This window comes from Hemitrygon akajei, chromosome 14 (assembly GCF_048418815.1).
Source record: "Hemitrygon akajei chromosome 14, sHemAka1.3, whole genome shotgun sequence".
NCBI lineage: Eukaryota > Metazoa > Chordata > Chondrichthyes > Myliobatiformes > Dasyatidae > Hemitrygon > Hemitrygon akajei.
This window is the reverse complement of record NC_133137.1, coordinates 81,369,059-81,390,108: the sequence shown is the minus strand read 5'-3', so window position 1 is coordinate 81,390,108 and position 21,050 is coordinate 81,369,059. Positions and strand designations below refer to the sequence as shown.

The 21,050-nt window shown below is 42.3% G+C and overlaps 1 long non-coding RNA gene across 1 annotated transcript; it reads right to left on the bottom strand.

Annotated features, from left to right (window-relative positions):
- Nucleotides 1–1,199: 1,199 nt before the first annotated feature.
- LOC140739014 (uncharacterized) lies at nucleotides 1,200–3,251 on the bottom strand. Its single transcript, XR_012101535.1, has 2 exons — nucleotides 2,853–3,251; nucleotides 1,200–1,558 (listed from the first exon to the last, which is right to left on the bottom strand). It is a non-coding gene; the product is annotated as an uncharacterized lncRNA (long non-coding RNA).
- Nucleotides 3,252–21,050: the final 17,799 nt, after the last annotated feature.

Below are 21,050 nucleotides of genomic sequence, written 5' to 3'. Positions count from 1 at the left end.
GGAACTCAGCAAGTCAGGCTGTATCTGTGGAAATGAAAGTCAAAGTTTCGGGCTAAAACCCTTCATTATGGGTTCTGGTGAAGCGTCTCAGCCTAAAACATTGGCTCTTTATTCCCCTCCATTGATGCTTCCTGACCCACTGAGAATATTAATGATCCAGCCTTCTCAACGAGCAGGCATTATGAAACAGAGATCCACTCATGTTCCCAAGCAGATATCATTGGACGACAAAGATTGTGCTAACTGACTACTTTTGGGTGTATCTTATGGATTTTGGGCTGCAGATCATGAAAATCACCGTGGAAGTTCCCTATCACACACCATTTATTTGAAATTGCCTATATTTGTTATTTCAGTTTGTAATTCCAGTCAGAATAACTGATGTCAAGATTAAGCAAGGGATTTTTGTTGGTCCGTAAATCAAGCAGGTCATCAGTAACGGACAATTTGAAGAACTTCTGGTGGGACCAGAGGAAATCACATGGAAGGCATTCAAGGATCGCGCTGAAAATTTTCTTGGCAACTACAGAGCCCCAAACTATGAGCAGCTGGTTGACAAAGTGCTTCGGGGATACAAAACCATGAACTGCAACATGTCACTAAAGATTAATCTTCTGCATTCCCATTTAGACTTCTTCTTTGGCAATCTTGCAGCTCTCAGTGGCAAACATGGTGTAAGGTTTCACCAGGACATTACGATCATGGAGAAATGGTATCAGAGCAACTAGAATCCACCCGTGCTGGCCGATTTTTGTAGGATACTTAAGTGAGAAGCCTCAGACACTGAGTACAAACAAAACTCATCGACGAAGCATGTTTAGTTTAGTTGAACTATTGCAAAAGGTCAGCACCATTATGCAATTAAATGCATTATATTCAATAAAAGTTAATTTCTTGTTTCCCCAAATTCCTATGTGATGCAAATAGTCTGAAATTATATTTGTGTTCAGCTTCAAGTGGTCTATCATAATCAATGAAAATTTTTGAGAAAGCAGCATTTTTGAAAAAAAATTGTCATCCAGTGTATTTGGTAGATTTACTGACTGCTGACTTTTTAATTTGGAAAAACATTAGCTTGTTTTAGGTAGAAGCAGTCATGATGATGATAATAATAATGAGGAGATGCCACACAGATTATTGTCTGTGACATCGATGTGGATATTATCTGTGATGCAAAACATTGAGAGAGTGAGCGAGAGCCTATTGAAATATCAGATTTATTTGTCATATCTTCATCAAATCATCCAGTGAAATACATCCTTTGTGTGAAATCAAATCAGTGAGGGTTGTACTGGGCAGCCTGCAAGTGTTGCCATGCTTCCAGTAGCAACGGAGCATGCCCACAACTCACTAATGCTAACCCATACATCTTTGGAGTGTGGGAGGAAACCAGAGCACCAGGAGGAAAGCCACGCAGTCATGAGGAGAACGTATAAACTGCTCGCTGACACTGACAGAATCGAACCCAGGTTCCTGATGCTGATGCGGAATCCGAATCAGGTTTATTGTCACGGACGTCATGAAATTTGATGTTTTGTGGTGCAGGTCATAAAATATACTGTAAATTATAATAAGAAATACATATTAAAGTAATTAAATAAATAGTGAAAAAGACAGCAAAGAGTAAGATAGTGTTCATGGGTTTATGGACCGTTCAGAAATCTAATGCTATAGGGCAAGAAACTGTTCCTGAATGATTGAGTATGTCTCTTCAGGCTCCTTGATGGTAGCAACAAGAAGAGGGCATGCCCTGGGTGATGGGGGTCCTTAATGATGGATGACACCTTTCTGAGGCATCACTTTTTGAAGGTGTTCTTAATAGTGGGATGGCTGGTGCCCAAGATGGAGCTGGCTGAGTTTACAACTCTCTGCAGCTTATTCTAATCCTGTCAATCTCACCCATCAGCTGCCAAGTCAGTCTTCACTATTTATAACAACAGGAATACTGTCTTAGCAGGATCCAAAACTAATTATTCAGCAGTGTAAATATCGAGAACTGAACCAATGTAATATTCAGTCCTCTATTGCCAGGATGATCTTTAACTGTACTTAATTTTACTAATTGCAGTAAGGGGTAAGTTAATGTTTATTAATTAGTGAGCATTAATTGCTACATGAAATTCAACAGACCTCTTCACAGAGTGTTCTCTGATTACAAGGTTGATGCAAAAGGAAGACTTGATTTTAACTTTTCTGTTCTGCAATTTCAGGGGCTTCTTGCAAAAATTAGTTCCTCCATAAATTTCGCCACAGTTAACTCAGTCCCAGAGATCTCCTGTCAAAGTGGCACGCTTACGCAGGCACGTTGCAAAAAGCAAAAACACAAAGGTGCAGCTCCAAATACAAACACAGAACCCGGGGGAGGGGGGGGGTTCCTTGCCGCCGGTGACAGTTTTAGGGGCTTTGTACAAATGTCAGCAAAGCTCCAGGGACCCCCAGTCGCAATCCTGACTCCTGTCTCTTGAGAAGGAAATACTAGGGTGGCACGTGTGTAGTGGTCAGCACCAGTGACCTGAGTTCAATACCCACTACTGTCTGTAAAGAGTTTGTATGTTCTTCATGTGACCGGATGGCTGTCCTCTCACAGTCCAAAAATGTACAGCTTAGCAGCAGAGGCTCAGAGGGCCTATTACCGTGATGTATTTCCAAAATAAATAAAAAGAAATAATGAAGCAGAAAGGATGGATCTACCAACTTTGGGTCATTCTGAGAAGCATCTGGTGTAAAAACACCAAAATAAAATGCATTGCCTTAAAATCAAAATACTTCTCAAACTAAGTAAAATATTGCTAATGACTCATCAAACTGATCCAAGAAACTTAAGCTTCAAATTGGAATTAAGTTCAACTTACCTTGAATCTGAAAAGCTTCTTAAAGCTAAATGTTGCTAAGTTGCTCATTGCCTATTGCACGGTGAACATCTCTCTCATCTCGTTGGAGAGAGTTTTCTGCTTATTACCTACCCACTTAGACTATTCAGCTGTGCCCTAATTAACATATCCAAGGAAAAACTCACTTAAGTCACATGTATCAAAGTGCGACATTTGTGGTTTTTAAATTCTGTTGAGCTGAAGAATTCGATAGAATCAATTCCAGACAGTTTGCTTGGTTTGAGATTTGATTCTAATTCAAGCAATCGCTCACAAAATCTCACATCAATGCCCATTCCCCATTCCTTAATTCTTTAAAGTTTTGCTCTGAACATGAAAATGTTAATATATAATAGCCTGGGTTATTTTCCCTGTTATAATGCGTTCTTTTTTCCTGTGACTCCCATGGTTACGAGGAGAGTTGCTGCCAGTTCAGCTGACATGATATTTTATTAAATCTCTCGAACTTTAACCCTCTCCGCTTCCCAATCCCAGCGGACAGCAATTCATTTTCTGATCAGCAGCGGTTGCTGTAACTCATTTAAGTGGTCATTCCTCATGTGAGTTGTGCAGTGTGTTGAATACATTTTTATGAAAAACATGTGCACTGAGAACTCTGTAATCGTACAATCCAACCAGGGATCTTGTGTAAAGTCAAAGACTGGGGAGACAGAAGGTACCCACTGGGATTGGAACCAATGTCCCATTCTGACCTCTCAGCACCATATCAGTGTTTCTGCCACCTTCAGAGGCAAGCTTCCAACAAAGCATCACTGGGAACTAATTATTAAACTTGCACCAAGATGTGTAAAGACACAACCCCAGGACGTTGTTTTACATATTTGGCAGTCCTGTGTGTAGTTCCTGTGTAAGTCTATCTAACAGGAAGCTACCTAAACGGGAACATCTGTGGTATCCCAGTATCACTGAGGTTTGGCCACATGAACCAGCAAGTCTTAGTGTGACCCTCCCTCAGCGCAAGGCTGGGTGTGTTTGTGTCCGTGCGTGAGTGTGTTTCTGTGTTCGTGTGTATAGGTTAGCATATGTACGTGAATGTGTGCAGGTGCAAATGCGAGAGAGAGAGAGAGAGAGAGAGAGAGAGAGAGAGAGAGAGAGAGAGAGAGAGAGAGAGTGTGTGTGTGTGTGTGTGTGTGTGTGTGGTGGCCCCAATATCTATGATACTAAAGTTGTCAGAGGCATATGGAGATTTTAAAAATGATTAAGCACTTGCCCATGGAAACCCTGAATTTATATAACGCCTCTCACGATCTCGGATCCAAAGTGCTCGACAGCTAAGGAAGCATCTCTGGAGCATCGGACGGGTCCTACTTTGCCGGTGCAGGAAGATGCTGCTAGGACAGAGTACACGTGGTTCAGGATGGCGATGCCGCAGGAACGATCTACACCTTGTTCACTATCTGAATGCAATGCATGTATTGATTTAGTTCCTTTCTTCATCACAGCTCTTGTGTGAGGCCAGGTTTTCATAGAGTCATCTGATCCAATTTCAAAGAAAATCTAAAATGAAGGAACTCAGTGAACTAATGACAACTTGTCCAAACATTCTGATTGTCCTCCATCTGACAGACACGGCTCAACCCACCCACCATTCTTGTCCTGTCCCTCTCACCTATCACTGCCACCAATCACCAATTAACCCATTCCCATAATACCATAAGGCATAGGAGCGGAATTAGGCCATTTGGCCTATTGAGTTCTGTGCTATTCCATCATGGTTGATTCATTATCCCTCTCAACCCCATTCTCTGGCCTCCTCCCCATAACTCTTGATGCTCTGAGTAATCAATCAATGGGCTGAAAGGCCTAATTCAGCTCTAATGTCTTATTATCTTTTCAAGAACCTATCACCTCTGCTTTAAATATACCCAATAATTTGGCTTCTACAGCAATCTATGGCAATAAATTCCACAGATTTATCACCCTCCTAATCTCTACTCTAAAGTAACGTCTTGAGTCTGTGCTCTCTGGTCCCAGGTTCTCTCACTACAGGAAACATCCTCTCCAGATCCACTATATTAGGTTCAAGCTTAATTGTCATTCAACCATACATGAATACAGCCAAACTAAACAGTGTTACTCTGGGCAACACACTCACAAAATGCTGGAGGAACCAAGGTACAAATTACAGTATCCACACAACACAAGGCACATGTAACACATATGCAGACCTTTCAATATTCGATAGGCTTCAATGAGATTTGTTTATTTGTTTGTTTGTTTGTTTGTTTGTTTATTTATTTAGAGATAAAGTGTGTAGCAAGCCCTTCCAGCCCAATGAGCTGTGCGGCCCAGCAACCCACCTATTTAACCCTAGCCTAGTCACAGGACAATTTTCAATGATCAGTTAACTTACTAACGGGTATGTCTTTGGACTATGGGAAGAAACTGGAGCACCAAGAGGAAATCCATGTGGTTCATGGGGAGAACATAACAAACTCTTTACAGACAGCACCAGAACTGAACTCCAAACTCCAAAATGTCCTGAGCTGCAATAGCGTTGTGCTAAACGCTATGCTACCATGGCAACTGATTCCCCCCCCCCCTTACTTTTCACAACAAGTGCACAGCAGTTGATGTTACTCAGCAGATCAAAACACACTCTCAGCCTGAAGATTTAATTCTGTTTCTCCCTCTGTAGATGCCGCCTGGTCTGCTCAATATGTCCAACACAGTTGGCAGGGGCAGAGCTTTGTTTTGTAGTCCAGGGATGAGATCTAAACTTTCCTCAAAATGCTTCCTAAATTGACATCTCACCCCATTCCCACAGACTGGATGAAGTAATGGTTATGACCCATGAATATCCACCATGGGTCATGGGCTTGCCTCGTCTGAGCTGGTATGAGGACTTTTTAACATGATGATTGTTGACAGAATCGGGTAGCGATGAGGAGGGGCATAAATCAAGTGGAGAGCTACAGACCGTTTCCCATGGCAGATACATTAGGGGTGTTTAATAAATCATAGTTAGGCACGGAAAAATGGAGCATTATGTAGGAGGGGAGTGTTAGACTGATCTTAGAGCAAGTTAAAAGGCTGACATAACATCGTGGGCTAAAGGGCCTGTATTGTGCTTTGTGGTCTATGTTCTATATTCGATGTTCTCAGGGGCTCAAATGTGTTAACCTGCAGTCAGAATCAGAATCAGAATCCGGTTTAATATCACCGGCATGTGACGTGAAATTTGTTAACTTATCAGCAGTGGTCAATGCAATACATAGTCTAGCAGAGAGAGTAAAAATAAATAAAATAAAACATAATAATAAGTAAACAAGTAAATCAATTACATATATTGAATAGATTATTAAAAATGTGCAAAAACAGAAATACTGTACATTAAAAAAAGTGAGGTTGTGTCCAAAGCTTCAAAGTCCATTCAGGAATTGGATGGCAGAGGGGAAGAAGCTGTTCCTGAATCACTGAGTGTGTAAACAACCTTTAAAAAAGGACAGGCACGAGGAGGAATTAGTCTCTTGGTCTCTTGTCCCTGCTCCAACAACACAGAGAATTGTTGCTGCCTCCTAACCCCTGCACCCTATACAGCACTGACCGCTGACACCGGTGGGTGGTGACCACAATATCTTCCTATATAGCTCAGCAGGCTTACTGCGGTTTGGAGCCATGAAGCCTGTGAGGATGTCATCCACATTCCATGCATAATTTATTAAATGAATGATAATACAATACCAGACCCAAAGAAAATAGGAGTGGAAGGAGGCCATTTGGCCCATCAGTCCTGTTCCCTTATTTCATATGATCTACCCTATGTCTGAGATCCTCTTCTGTGCCATTTCCACTGCCCTCAAGTCCCCTTTTGATCCAATTCCTCTTTAAGTCTCTGTACTGAGCGCAACTCCCTCACACAAGAGGGCCATGAGCCAAATGCTGGGTGATAGGAAAAGGAAGGGTTTCTATTGGATGGAAGAAAAGTTTGGGCTGATTGGCCCATATCATTGCTGTGTACTTCCATGACTATATGATTTTATTGAATCTCCCCTGGGAACAGAAACTATCTGTAGGTGAGTGATAGGGATTGTTGGCTCCTGGATGGGCTTCACTCACCTCAGTGCTAAACGAGGAGAATGAGTGGAGATTCAATATATGTATACTAAATTATGAGGGGTATAGATAGGGTAAATGCAAGCAGGCTTTTTCCACTGAGGTTGGGTGAGACTAGATCTAGAGGTCATGGGTTAAAGGTGAAAGGTGAAGTGTTTAAGGGGAACATGAGGAGGAACTTCTTCACTCGGAGGGTGGTGAGTGTGTGGAACATGTTGCCAGCTGAAGTGGTGGATGCAGGTTTGATTGCAGCACTTAAGAAGCATTTTGATAGGGACGTGGTCCGGGTGCAGGTCAATGGGATGAGGAGGATTAATCGTTTGGCACAGACTAGATGGGCTGAAGGGACTGTTTCTGTGCTGTAATGCTGTATGATTCTATGATAGGGATCGATGGGACCTTCCTGTCATTGGCTTTAGCTGAAAAGTTTGAATTTGTCAGCATCTTTAAAAGAGAGTTGGGCCTAAAAATGATTCAGCACCCAGCTTGGCAGGATGAGACGCTTCGAACAACACATCAAATCGACAGACTCGACGTTTTTGACTCCTTGTGTTATCAGTCTCTATCTTCCCCCTGCCCAATTTTACTGAACCCCGGAGCAAACAATCTGCCCGACCCCAAACCTTTATCTTCACCATCGCAGGAAGTCTTGGGCCACAGATCTACAGCCTGTGCCCCGGCCCTCTCGTCCATGAGGACAGGGTATACTGTATTCTTTAGTTACTCTGTTCACTGATAACATATGGCTTCCAGAGGACTGTTGGCAGGGGGATGTGGAATCACATGCAATAGCTGGTGGCAAAGCAACCACAGTAGCTAAGATGCAAAACAACAACCAGGATCATTTTTACTGGAGTCTGCAGAAAGGAAATCCAAATCTGTGGATGGTATTTCAGAGTAAATCACGAAGTTTACAATACACCATGGAACAAACAACTCATTGTCCCTTAAACTCTGATTAGCACAAGATCTGAGCCATTGCTGCACTAATCTCCATGTAATGATTGTAAATATTTGTCAGTAATTCCTAATTCCACAATTTGATTGCTGCATGATTATTTGTTGAAAACATTTTGTTTTTGTGAGATTTTTAAAAAAAAAATACAGTACCTACCATCATCTCAGGCTTAGCTTTCCTGCCCACAACCCAAATTTATAATATCTTCATGACAGAGACTAGGACAGCACAGGAACAGGCCCTTCGGCCCACAATGTTCTACTGATCCAATTCCATTAGCAATCAAATGGGCAAGCTAACTAATCCCCTCTGCCTACACAATGTCCACTCCTCCCATTTTCCTCACATTCATGTGCCAATCTAAGCATCTCTTAAAAGTCCGCAGTGTCTCTTCCTCTATCATCACGTTCACATTCCAGGCAACCACCACCCTCTGTAAAAAAAACTTGCTCCTTGCATCTCCTTTGAAATTACCCTCCTCACCTGAAATCCTTATTTAACATAGAATATAGAGTAGAGTTATGGAATCAGAGAACACTACAGCCCAGAACCAGGCCCCTTGGCCCAACTAGTCCATCCCAAACTATTATTCTGCCTACTCCCATTGACCTGCACCGGAACCATAGCCCTCCATACCCCTCCCATCCAGGTACCTATCCAAACTTCTCTTAAATGTTGAAATTAAGCCCACATCCACCACTTGTGCCGGCAGCTCGTTCCACACTCTCACTACCCTCTGAGTGAAGAAGCTCCCCCTCATGTTCCCCTTAAACATTTCACCAGTCAACCTTAACCAATGACCTTTAGTTCTCGTTTCACCCAATCTCAGTGGGAAAAGCCTGTTTGCATTTACCCTAACTACACCCCTCAAATTTTTGTATAACAAGTACAGTTTTGTACACCTGTAGTACAAGCAGTACAGGCCCACCATGTTGTTCCAACATTTTAACCAACTCGTAACCCTTCCCTCCCACACTGCTAGGAATCCAGCCAATAACCCTGTACTCTGCCTTCATATTAAACCATCCTAATTTGGGCAATTGCCTATGTTATCTGAGAGCAAGAATGGGGATGTGTGCTTAGCCCCCTGCTCTACTCTGTCTATACCCATGGCTCTGTAGCAAGGCACAGCTCAAACACGGTACACATGGGTTACTGAGAACAAGCCAGATTCTGGAAGAAATAAAACTAGAACTTTTATTTAACAGCAAGCAGCAACCACGTTCAACACACAAGCTTCTCGATCATTCTGTCAGTTCTGCGTATGCTCACAACTCGATCCAATCACATTCTGACAGATGACACGTGATATCACCGCATCTTCCTTTCCTTAAAAAGAAAACAATTAGCAACATTAATCAAAACAAATGCATAATTTAACATGTCTCTATCAGTCTCTCTGGGGGTTTTCGAACACGAGTAGACCTTCTAAGTTGTTCACACATTTCTGGTGTTTCATTGTTATTTTTATGTTTCATCTGGTCTGCATCAGTTAATGGAAACTCTGAAGTTGGCTCTTTCTTGAGGTCTTTGCGATTTCTTCTTAACACTGCTCCTTCTTCTGTTTGGACCATGTATGATCTGGGTTGTACTTCTTCAAGTATTGTAGCTTTCTGTGTCCATGTGTTCACTTTGTCCTGTATCCTCACTTCATCTCCTTGGTGCAGCTCAGGTAATGGGCGAGAACATCTGTCAGAGTATGTTTTCTGCTTTGCTTTCTGTTCATCTTTCCATCGTTTCACTTGTTCACCTCCCTCTGTTCTCAGGAGGCTCTCATTTATTGGCAGATTGGATCTCAAATGTCATCTCGTCAAGAGCTGAGCAGGTGAAGATCCACATTCAAGTGTAGTACTTCGATAGGCTAACAAAGCTTTATAAAAATCACCTCCACTATCTCTTGCTTTGTGCATCAGCTTCTTGATAATTCCTACTGACTTCTCAACTAATCCATTGGACTGAGGGAAAAATGGACTAGATGTTGTAAGAACAAAGCCCCATTCCTGAGCAAAATGTCTCATGCATTCACCATTGAATTGTGGACCATTGTCTGTGAAAACTTCATCAGGTACACCATGTCTGAAAAAACTGATGTCATGCATGTAATTACATTCTCTGCTGTTATTCTGCCCAAACCACACACTTCAGGATACAATGAGTAGTAATCTGTTATTTCTAGATAATCTTTGTTGTCAGTTACAAACAGATCAACGCCTACCTTCTGATAAGGTCTCTGAGGACTAGGATGTGGATGCAGTGGCTCCTTAGGGTTGCTAGGTTGTCATTTAAAGCATATTCGACAAGAAGATAGATAGATAGATAGATAGATACTTTATTCATCCCCATGGGGAAATTCAACATTTTTTCCAATGTCCCATACACTTGTTTTAGCAAAACTAATTACATAAATTACTCAGTAAAAATATGATATGCATCTAAATCACTCTCTCAAAAAGCATTAATAATAGCTTTTAAAAAGTTCTTAAGTAGTTTACTTAGATACATTAAATACAATCAACCCCGGCACTTTAACATATCTTACTCCTGGCGGTTGAATGGTAAAGCCTAATGGCATTGGGGAGTATTGACCTCTTCATCCTGTCTAAGGAGCATTGCATCGATAGCAACCTGTCGCTGAAACTGCTTCTCTGTCTCTGGATGGTGCTATGTAGAGGATGTTCAGGGTTTTCCATAATTGACCGTAGCCTACTCAGCGCCCTTCGCTCAGCTACCGATGTTATACTCTCCAGTACTTTGCCCACGACAGAGCCCGCCTTCCTTACCAGCTTATTAAGACGTGAGGCTTCCCTCTTCTTAATGCTGCCTCCCCAACATGCCACCACAAAGAAGAGGGCGCTCTCCACAACTGACCTATAGAACATCTTCAGCATCTCACTACAGACATTGAATGATGCCAACCTTCTAAGGAAGTACAGTCGACTCTGTGCCTTCCTGCACAAGGCATCTGTGTTGGCAGTCCAGTCTAGCTTCTTGTCTAACTGTACTCCCAGATACTTGTAGGTCTTAACCTGCAAGACACCAATTCTGCAATTTCTTGATTCATCCTGGACCAAAAGATCACTTCCCGTGCCCTTCTCTTACACTTTTCAATACCTAGGTGGCCTTCATGAATTTTTCCAAGCATTTCTTTTCGGAGACTTTTAGGAATTACAATTCTGCTACCTTTGTACAATATCCAATCCGCAACAGAAAGTTCCAATCTGTGGTTCCAATATTCTTGTACTTCTGAGGTACAGTCATGCTTATTATATGGCCATCCATCCATCACCACTCGTATTACCTGACTGAGAATTTTGTCCTTCTCTGTCTCAACACGCAGCAGTTCCAACTTTTTGGGAGCAACAGGTACAGTCTCTATGATCATATCAATGAATACCTGAACGTCAATAACGCTCCTGTGACTGTCTTTTGTTGTTGGATCCACAGCTCTGGAAAGTGTGTCAGCCGTGTACATGAATTTTCCAGGTGTGTATGACACATTCAACGCATATCTTTGCAATTTGATCATCATTTGCTGAATTTGCAAAGGACAATCGCTTAAAGGTTTGTTAAACAATGCAATCAAAGACTTATGATCAGTTTCAACATCAATAGATTGCCCTGACACAAACTGATGAAATCTCTCACAAGCAAACAGAATACTGAGCAATTCTTTTTCAATTTGGGCATACCTTGTTTCTGGATCGGATAATGAACGAGATGCATGTGCCACTGGTAGCCATTCCTGATCATGTTTTTGGAGCAATACTGACACCAAGCCCGCTTGAGAGGCATCACATGAGATTTTGATGGGTCTCTCAGTATCATAGAATTTCAACACAGGTTTTTTAGTGTGAACGTTCTTGAGATTTTGCCATGCCTTCTCCTGTTCATGATTCCAGCTCCATTCGTTTTTCTTTTCTGTTAGCTGCCTCAATGGAGCAAGCTGTTCTGATAGATTGGGTATGAATTTTCCCATGTAGTCGACCATTCCCATAAACCTTTGAACATCCTTTTTACATTGCGGTCTTGGCATGTTCTCAATAGCAGAAACTTTCAATGGATCAGGACACACACCCTCTTTGCTGATGATATCACCCACAAAGGTAAGTTCAGTCACTCCTAGCTGACATTTGTCTTTATTCAACTTCAGGTTTGCCTTGCGTGTTGCCTCAAAGACTTGTCTGAGTCTGGCATCATGCTCTTGTTAGATGATCTTCAAACAATAATATCGTCCATGGAAGTATCTACGCCCTCAATGTGCTCATATAGCATGTGAATAGTTTTATGGTACACTTCAGGAGCTGATGCAATTCCAAATGGAAGCCTAAGAAAACGGTATCTGGCAAAAGGAGTGTTAAAGGTACACAACTTTGAACTAAGTTCATCTAGTTGAAGTTGCCAGAATCCAGAGGATGCATCTAATTTACTAAAGTGCCACAAACAATTCTGTCTTTAACGAGAGAGTCTGTCAGCTCTGCAAACTCGCAAGTTTTACTGTGGTTTCTCAATTCCATAACAAATCGATCAATCGTTTGACTAGTTTTCTGCTTGCATGTAAACAATTTGTACCGTTCATACATCACATTGCGCTTCAGTATACAATATGCTTCAAACTTGTCGATAATCACTTTTAGATTCAAATTATCTCCGTCGTCAAAAGTAAAATGGTGATATACCTCAACTGCGTCGGCCACAATCACGTGGAGTATGATTGCTGCTTTCGTTTTTTCAGTTTCATTTTCTGTTCTGATCGCCGATAAATAAATTTCAAAATGTTGTTTGCATTTTTTCCAATTTTCAGCTACATTCCCAGTCAGTTGAAGTTTTTTCGGAGGTTGCAAAACTTCCATTCTTAAAGCTGTTAGCAAACAATGAAAAACCTCACACTTTTTTACGATTATCTTCGCTCCTCCCGTGTTAGCGAAACAAATTATTCTTCCAGACCAACTTCTGACACCATGTTGTGTTCTTTGTACATACAATGGGTTACTAAGAACAAACCAGATTCTGTAAGAATTAAAACTAGAACTTTTATTTAACAGCAAACAGCAACCACGTTTAACACACAAGCTTCTCAATCATTCTGTCCGTTCTGTGCATGCTCACAACTCGGTGCAATCACGTTCTGACACATGACACATGATATCACCACAGGCAGAATCTCAGATGGTGACAAGAGGGCATACAGGAGTGAGATATAAACAAGAGAAAATCTTCAGACGCTGGAAATCCCAGCAACACACACAAATTGCTGGAGGAATTCAACAGGCCAGGCAGCATATATGGAAAAGTGTAAACAGTCGACATTTCAGGTCGAGACCCTTCATCAGGCCCAAAACATCAAATGTTTACTCTTTTCCATAGATGCTGTCTGGTCTGCTGAGTTCCTCCGGGGTGAGATATACCAGCTAGCTGAGTGGTGTCGCAACAACAACCTTGCACTCAGTGTCAGTAAGACCAAAGAACTGATTGTGGACTTCAGGAAGGGTAAGACGAGGGAACACACACCAGTCCTCATAGAGGGATCATAAGTGGAGAGACTGAGAGATTTCAAATTCATGGCTATCAATATCTCTCAGGACCTAACTTTGACCTAACATATTGATGCAGCTATGAAGACAGTGGCTGTATTTCATAAAGAGTTTGAGGAGATTTTGTAAGTTACCAAGGACACTCACAAATTTCTACAGATGTTCAATGGCGACTTTTCTAATTGGCAGCATCATCACTGGGTTTGGAGGGGTGGGGGGGGGGGGGGTACTACACATGATCAAAGTAAGCTGCAGAGAATTGTGAAATTCGCCAGCTCCATCACGGTCCTTATCCTCCATAGCATCCCGGTCATCTTCAAGGAGCAGTGCTTCAAAAAGGCAACATCCAGCATTAAAGGCCTCCGCCACCCCAGTGCACGCTCTTTTCTCATTGCTGCCATCAGGAAGGAGATGTCGGAGCCTGAAGGCACACACTTAAATGACTCAGGAACAGCTTCTTCCCCTCCGCCATCTGATTTCTGAATGGACATTGATCCCATGAACACTACCTCAATACTTCCTTATTTCTATTTTTGCTTTACTTATTTAATTTAACTATTTTATATAAATATTTACCATAACTCACGGTTTTCTTTCTCGCTCTATATTATGTTATATTATAGCATTGTACTACCGCCGCAAAGTTAACAAGTTTCATGATACATGCTGGGATATTAAATCTGATGGTTACAATATGTAAGTACTGGCAGGAATCTGGGCCATTCAGTTTACACTATCCCAGCAAGGTACAGAAGCCTCAGGACCCCCACCACACAGGACATGCTCTCTTCTCATTGCTGCCATCAGGAAGGAGGTACAGGGGTCTCAGGACCCACACCACCAGGTTCAGGAACAGTTATTACCCCTCAACCATCAGGCTCCTGAACCAGAGGGGATAACTTCACTCAAATATGCTTGCTCCAAAATTGAAATGTTCCCATAACCTAATAACTTACTTTCAAGGATGCTTCACCTCATATTCTTGATATTTATAGCTTGCTTATCTATTTATTTATCTATCTATCTATCTAGCTATTTACTTATCCGTTTGTTTGTTTATTATTATTATTTTCTCTCTTTTAATATTTGCACAGTTTGTTGCCTTTTGCAATCTGATTGTCCGCCCAGTTGGTATGGTTTTTCATTGATTCTTTATGGTTATTGGATTTGTTAAGTTTGCTTTCATGAAAATGAATTCCAGGGTTGTATATGGTGACATATATGTACATTGAAAATAAATTTAGTTTGAACTTTGAGGTACAGTACGCAAAAGGCTGCCTGACCCGCTGAGGAACTCGGGCAGCGTCGATGGACGGAAGTGAACAGTTTCCGGTTGAGTCCCTTCATCTGGAATGAAGGAGTAGAGGGGAAATAGCTGGTGTGATAAGGTGAAGGAATGTGGTGGATCAAGACTGGAAAGTGATGGATGGATCCGGATGAGGAGTGGTTATAGGTAGATGGGAACAGAGACAGAGGCTAGGAGGTGATGGGCAGACTCTGGCGAGGTGGATGATAGGCAGATGGATGGTGGTGGAAGTAGGAATAGTGACAGAGTCCAATGAGGGGAAGATCAGGAGAAGAGAGATAGGGGTCAGTGAAGGAGCAGATTAACAGAAGTTGGACACTTCTATGTTCATGCCATCAGGTTGTTCAAAGTAAGTTTATTATCAAAGCCTGTGTTTATTTTTCTTGGGGGCATATTCAGTAAATTCAAGAACGTAACAGAGTCAGTGAAAGAACACACGCAACAACTTGGACAAATAACCAGCGTGCAAAAGACAACAACCTGCAAAATACAAAGAAAACAAAAGAAATAACAATAATAAATATATAAGCTATAAATATTAAGAACATGAGATGAAGAGTCCTTGAAAGTGTTGCTGAGACGACCACCACAGGCAGAATAGAAGGTGCAGTTGCTCCAGTTTGCCTTGAACCCCACGCTGGCGGTGGAGGAAGCTGGGGACAGGCAGGTTGATGTTGGAAGGGCAGTGACAATTTAAAAATGGCAGCCAGTAGCCATTGGCAACGGCGGATGGAAAGCAGATAATCAGCGATGCGGCTGCCCAGTCATCACTGGAGGTCAAAGGCCAATGTCTGTGAATATGTGAGTCCGGAGCCAAGGACTGGAGGCCCAGTGGTGGCCTGTCCTGAGATTGATAAGCTGTCTGTGTGTGTGAGTGAGTGGGAGGGTGGGAAAGGATCTTGTTTTGTTGTTCCGTGTTGTTGCTGAACGTGGAGGCCATTGCTCTGTTGACACTGGAGTGTGCAGCGATGCTGGCGGACACAGCATCCAGCATACCCTTGAGTGTGTTGGAACACAACCAACGCTTTTCACGGTATGTTTCAATGTAGCATTGAGGAAGTATGCAGAAGGACTTAGAATGAGAGAATGGACAAAGAAGTGGCAGATGGAATAGAGTGTAGAGATGTGTATGATATGGGAAAGAGTAAAGGCATTGACTATTTTCTAAACTGAGAGAAGACTCAAAAATTAGAGGTGCAAAGGGACTTGAGATTCCTCTTGCAGGATTCTATAAAGGTTAACTTGCAGGATGAGGAAGGCAAACACAATGTTAGCATTCATTTCAAGACGATGAGAATATCAAAGGTTCAAAGGTTCATTTATTATCAAAGCATATGTTCAAATACAACTCTGAAATTTATCTTCTCCAGATCGCCATGACAAAAAAGAAAGATCATGGAAGTTGCTTAGAGAGAAACATCAAACCCACCCCCAAACCCCCGCTCCCCCCACACAAAACAGAACAAGAACACCAACCCCCAAACAACCTCGCCCCTTGCACAACAAAATGCAAAAGGAACGGGCAATAAAAAAACACAGAATAGAAAAATCATAAGTCAGAAAAAGTCCACAGACCATAAACGCAATAGTCCAATCCACAAACACAGAACCATGATACCATCCATCGATATTCATCGAAAGAGAGGGACACCACATGAGGCAGAGAGGGAGACCCAGCTGTCACAGCGAGCCACACAGCCATAGGCTGCTCACAGATTCTTTCTCAGCAGCAATCAAAAAGAAAGCAGTCAGTGCTGAACTCTCGCTCACCTTCCACATTTGTCTCGATGTCCCAAACTTCCTCAACACTTTAATTGGCGATTAATGGACGCTCATCGGATTACGTCCCATCTCAAAGTTTCTGCGTACACACTCACTTCCTGGAATCTCCTCAGAGACAGCAAAATGCTGGATCGCACAAATGATCTCCAAACTGTAAATCACAGACTCTAACAGTCCCAGAAACACAATCAAGATGAAAAGCAGACATAAGAGAAGTAAAAAAGAAATTTTCATGAGCTATCTGGAAGATGTTCACTGAGGGAACATTGTATACTGGTGCCATCTTGACCAGAATATAAAAGCAAGGATGTGGTTCTGAGGTTGTATAAAGGCATTGGTAAGACCACATTTGGAGTACTGTGAGCAGTTTTGGACCAGTTATCCAAAAAGGATATGCTTGCATTGGAGAGGGTCCAGAGGAGATTCACGAGAATGATGCTGGGAATTAAAGGATTAACATAAGAGGAATGATTGATGCCTCTGGGTCTCTACTCTCTGGAGTTTAGAAGAATGGGGGTGGGGGGGGGGAATCTCATTGCAACCTACCAAATATTGAAAGGCCTAGATAGAGTGGATGTGAAGAGGATGTTTCCTATGATGGAAGGAGTCTAGGACCAAAGGGCACAGACTCAAAGTAGAGGAATATCCATTTATGACAGAACTGCGGAGGAATTCCTTCAACAAGAGGGTAGTGGATACGTGGAATTCATTGCCATGGATGGCTGTGGGGGCCAAGACATTAGGTATATATAAAGCTAAGATTGGCGGATTTTTGATTAGTCAGGGAATCAAAGATTACGGGGAGAAGGCAGGAGAATGGGATTGAAAGGGATAATAAATCAGCTATGATGGAATGTGAAGCAGACTCGATGGGTTGAATGGCCTAATTCTTCTGGTAATTGCATCAATATGTTGGGCCCAGGATCGATCTTCAGAGATATTGATATCAAGGAATTTGAAGCTGCTTATCCTTTCAACTGCTGACCCCTCAATGAGAATCTGATCTTTCAATGAAAATCTGACCCCTCGATAAGGATCTGACCTCTCGATGAAGATCTGATCTTTCAATGAGAATCCATATACTGCTTTACTATTGTGAATATCCCAAGCTCCACCATTACCACAATTCAGAGGTTTCCGGATTCCACCACCTCTGTGCAGAAAATATCTTCTTCACCATAAAAACATATTCCTGACCATCAAACAAATGCACTATTTGTTAAACTGCAACAGGTTCTGCAGATGTGGGAAATCTCGAGTAACACACACAAAATGCTGGGGGAACTCAGCAGGTCAGGCAGCATCAATGGAGATTAATAAACAGTCGATGTTTCCAACTAAGACTCTTCCTCAGGGCTAAAGATGATGGGTCCTGATGCCTCGATGAAGGGTCTCGGCCTGAAACATCGACTGCTTGCTCATTCCCATAGATGCTTCCTGACCTGCTGAGTTCCTCCAACATTTTGTGTGTGTTACGATATTTATTTATTTTGAGATACAATGTGGAACAGGCTCTTCTGGCACAACAAAGATGTGCCACCCAACAACCCACCTGTTTAACTCTAGCCTTATCATGAAACAATTTACGATGACCAATTAGCCTATTAACCGGTACGTCTTTGGATTGTGGGAGGAAACCAAAGCATCTGGAGGAAGCCCACACGGTCACGGGGAGAAAGAACAAACTCATAACAGAGGACACTGGAATTGAACTCTGAACTGTGAAGCGCCAAGCTGGAACCACTATGCCACCATGACACTTGTCCCCTGAAATGAAGAAAATATTCCTGCTGCTAATCCTGTCTACGCCTCTTCCTCTACCAGAAATCAAAGCCCACCTCTCCAGACTCTCCCCATACTAACTGTTCCATCCTAGGCAACATCCTGTCCAATAGAATCACACTAGTACTGTCTTTCTGTAACCACCGCTGTACACAGTATCCTACCTGTGACCTGATCAAAATGTTAGAAAGGTGTCCTATGATCTACCTGTTCCCCAATTATCAAGCTAATTTTGGATGCAGGTTGCCAAGTTGCTTTGGATTTCATGGGCATTTACCCTTAGCCTGTTGTCATGCTGTATCTAGAAATGAAAAATAAATATTAATATTTCAATTATTTTATTTTAGTATTTTTGTATCTATATGTTAAATTAATTTGTGCTTCATCTTTTAGAGGTTATTACTATACTTTTAAATCTATTGTAATAGTTTTTGAATATCTATGAATATTAAAGGAAAAGGGGAAGATCTAACCTGCAGGCGACACGGGCCTGTTCTTGGAATATCAGGAATTCTAGGATGGGAACACAGTGACACTGCCTGGGAATATTTACCATAGAGATCATGGTATACCCTACCTTACAGCAATTGAGGAAAGCAAGGTCCAGATGGAGAGAGACAACCACTTAAAATCTGGATTAACACAGCCAAAATGCTGGTGGATCTCAACAGGTCGGGCAGCACCTGTGGAGAGAAATAAACAGTTGACGTTTCGGACCGAGATCAGGACTCCTGCTGAAATTTGGCTCATTTAATGAGTACTTGACTAGAAAGACCTCTAATCAAAGGTGAAAAGACCACTTCCATCTTGTCTTAGCACAAAGACAAGAAAACCTGCAGGTACTGGAAATCCAAGCAACACACACAAAATGTTGAAGGAACTCAGCAGGCCAGGCAGCATATGTGGAAAAGAGTAGATAATCAACGTTTTGGGCTGAGACTCTATCAGGATTCCAGTTGCCCTTTCCTCTTTCCAGTTTACTCTTGCATGGATGCTGCCTGGCCTGCTAGGTTCCTCCAGCATTTTGTGTGGGTTGCCTCCATCTTGTCTGACCTGCTCAAAGGATTTTTGAGGCCAGAATGCCTACACAGACCTGTCTATATTGACCATAGTAAATTCCATGAGGAGGCTAGGCCCCAGTTCAACTGCTCAGCAGCCTGGGTCATTTCACATGGACAGAGCGCAAACCTTCTGACAGATTGGAAACTTCACCAGCAGTTTGCTGGGACTCTAGGGACTAGGATGCGGAGTGGCGTTGAGACTATTTTTGTTGGAACACAGAAGAATGAGAGGTAACCTAACAGAAGCATATAAAATATGAGTTGCACAGATACTGTGAATGCAGTCTTTTCCCCAGCACTGGGGACTCAAGAACTAGAGGGCAGAGGTCTAAAGCAACCTTTTCACCCAGGGGGTGGTCAGTAGATGGAATAGGCTGCCAGAGGAAAAGGTTGAGGCAGGGACATCAACAATATTTAAAGGTACTTGGACAGGACCATAGTAGGAAAGGTTTAGATCAGGGCTTTCCCAACCTGGGGTCCAGGAAAGCCTCGGGTAATGGTAGGCGTCCATGGCATAAAGAAGGTTGGGAACCCTAGGTTTAGAGATATAGGCCAAACGTGGACAAATGAGACTAGCTTAGAGGGTCAGCATTGGTTGGGCCAAAGGGCCAGCTTCCATGTTTTATGACTCGACTTCCCCACAAAATCCTGGCCACTCTGCCCCTTGAGACTATTCTACAATTTGACAAGATTATGGTCGCCCTTTCTGCAGCTTCAGCTGTGTCCCCATCGTTCCCTAATAAACTTCCACCATGTGAATTATCAAGGCTCTATTTGCATTTGCCTTGTAAAATATTCAGAAATTCAGCTACCACTGGTTTTTGAGGAATCTGAGATGTCCACAAACTTACAGTCCTCGGAAAGAAGGAATATTGCATCATCTTTGCCTTTAATGGCAACATCTTATTTTAACTCGTCATTCTAGTTCTAGATTCATATCCTCAATTGACCCACCCTGTCAAAACCACTCATCGTGATCAGGTCCTCGCTGCACAACTTCAGCAGATACACGTCTAACCTGTACAAATTCTCCCCATGAGACAACCTGCCTATTCTGATTATTAGTCTTGTAAACCTCGCTCAACTGCTTCCAATGCATTTTTTAAAAATCAGGAGCCCTGTAGTATGTACAGTACTCCAGATGTGGTCTTTAATCCCCAACGCAATAGAAACCCTTTCAATGTGAGCTCATCAATCCCCTGCGCAGTAGAAACGCTCTTAGTCCTTCATAGTTTTAATAGGAAAAAGATGGAAAATCGAATGTTGTTGTTTGCATACGGTCATGGAGAGATCGTACGGATGGTGGAGGGAAGTGAAGCTGTACATCTGGCACAGTACGCTAACCACCACACTACCATGTTGTTTCTCATTGGCATTTTTATTGCAAGTTGGATCGCCGTCGCTAGACTGTGATGAAGACTTTGCTCAGATGGTACATCAACACAGACATGGACCTCATTCTGTATTCAGCAGTAAATCCTCCCAAATGTTAGTAAACAGCAAAATGTGTCCCGTGAGTCCTTGAGCATATCATAAAGCTATCAATTCTAGTGAGGGGGGGAAGGGAGAACATGACACAATGGCAAAGCCTCGGTGAATTTTACCACCTTCAAAGCTGTTGAAACAAGAGTTTTAAAAAAGCTGTCAGTGATTTAAATAATTTTGTTGAGCACACACTTTGTT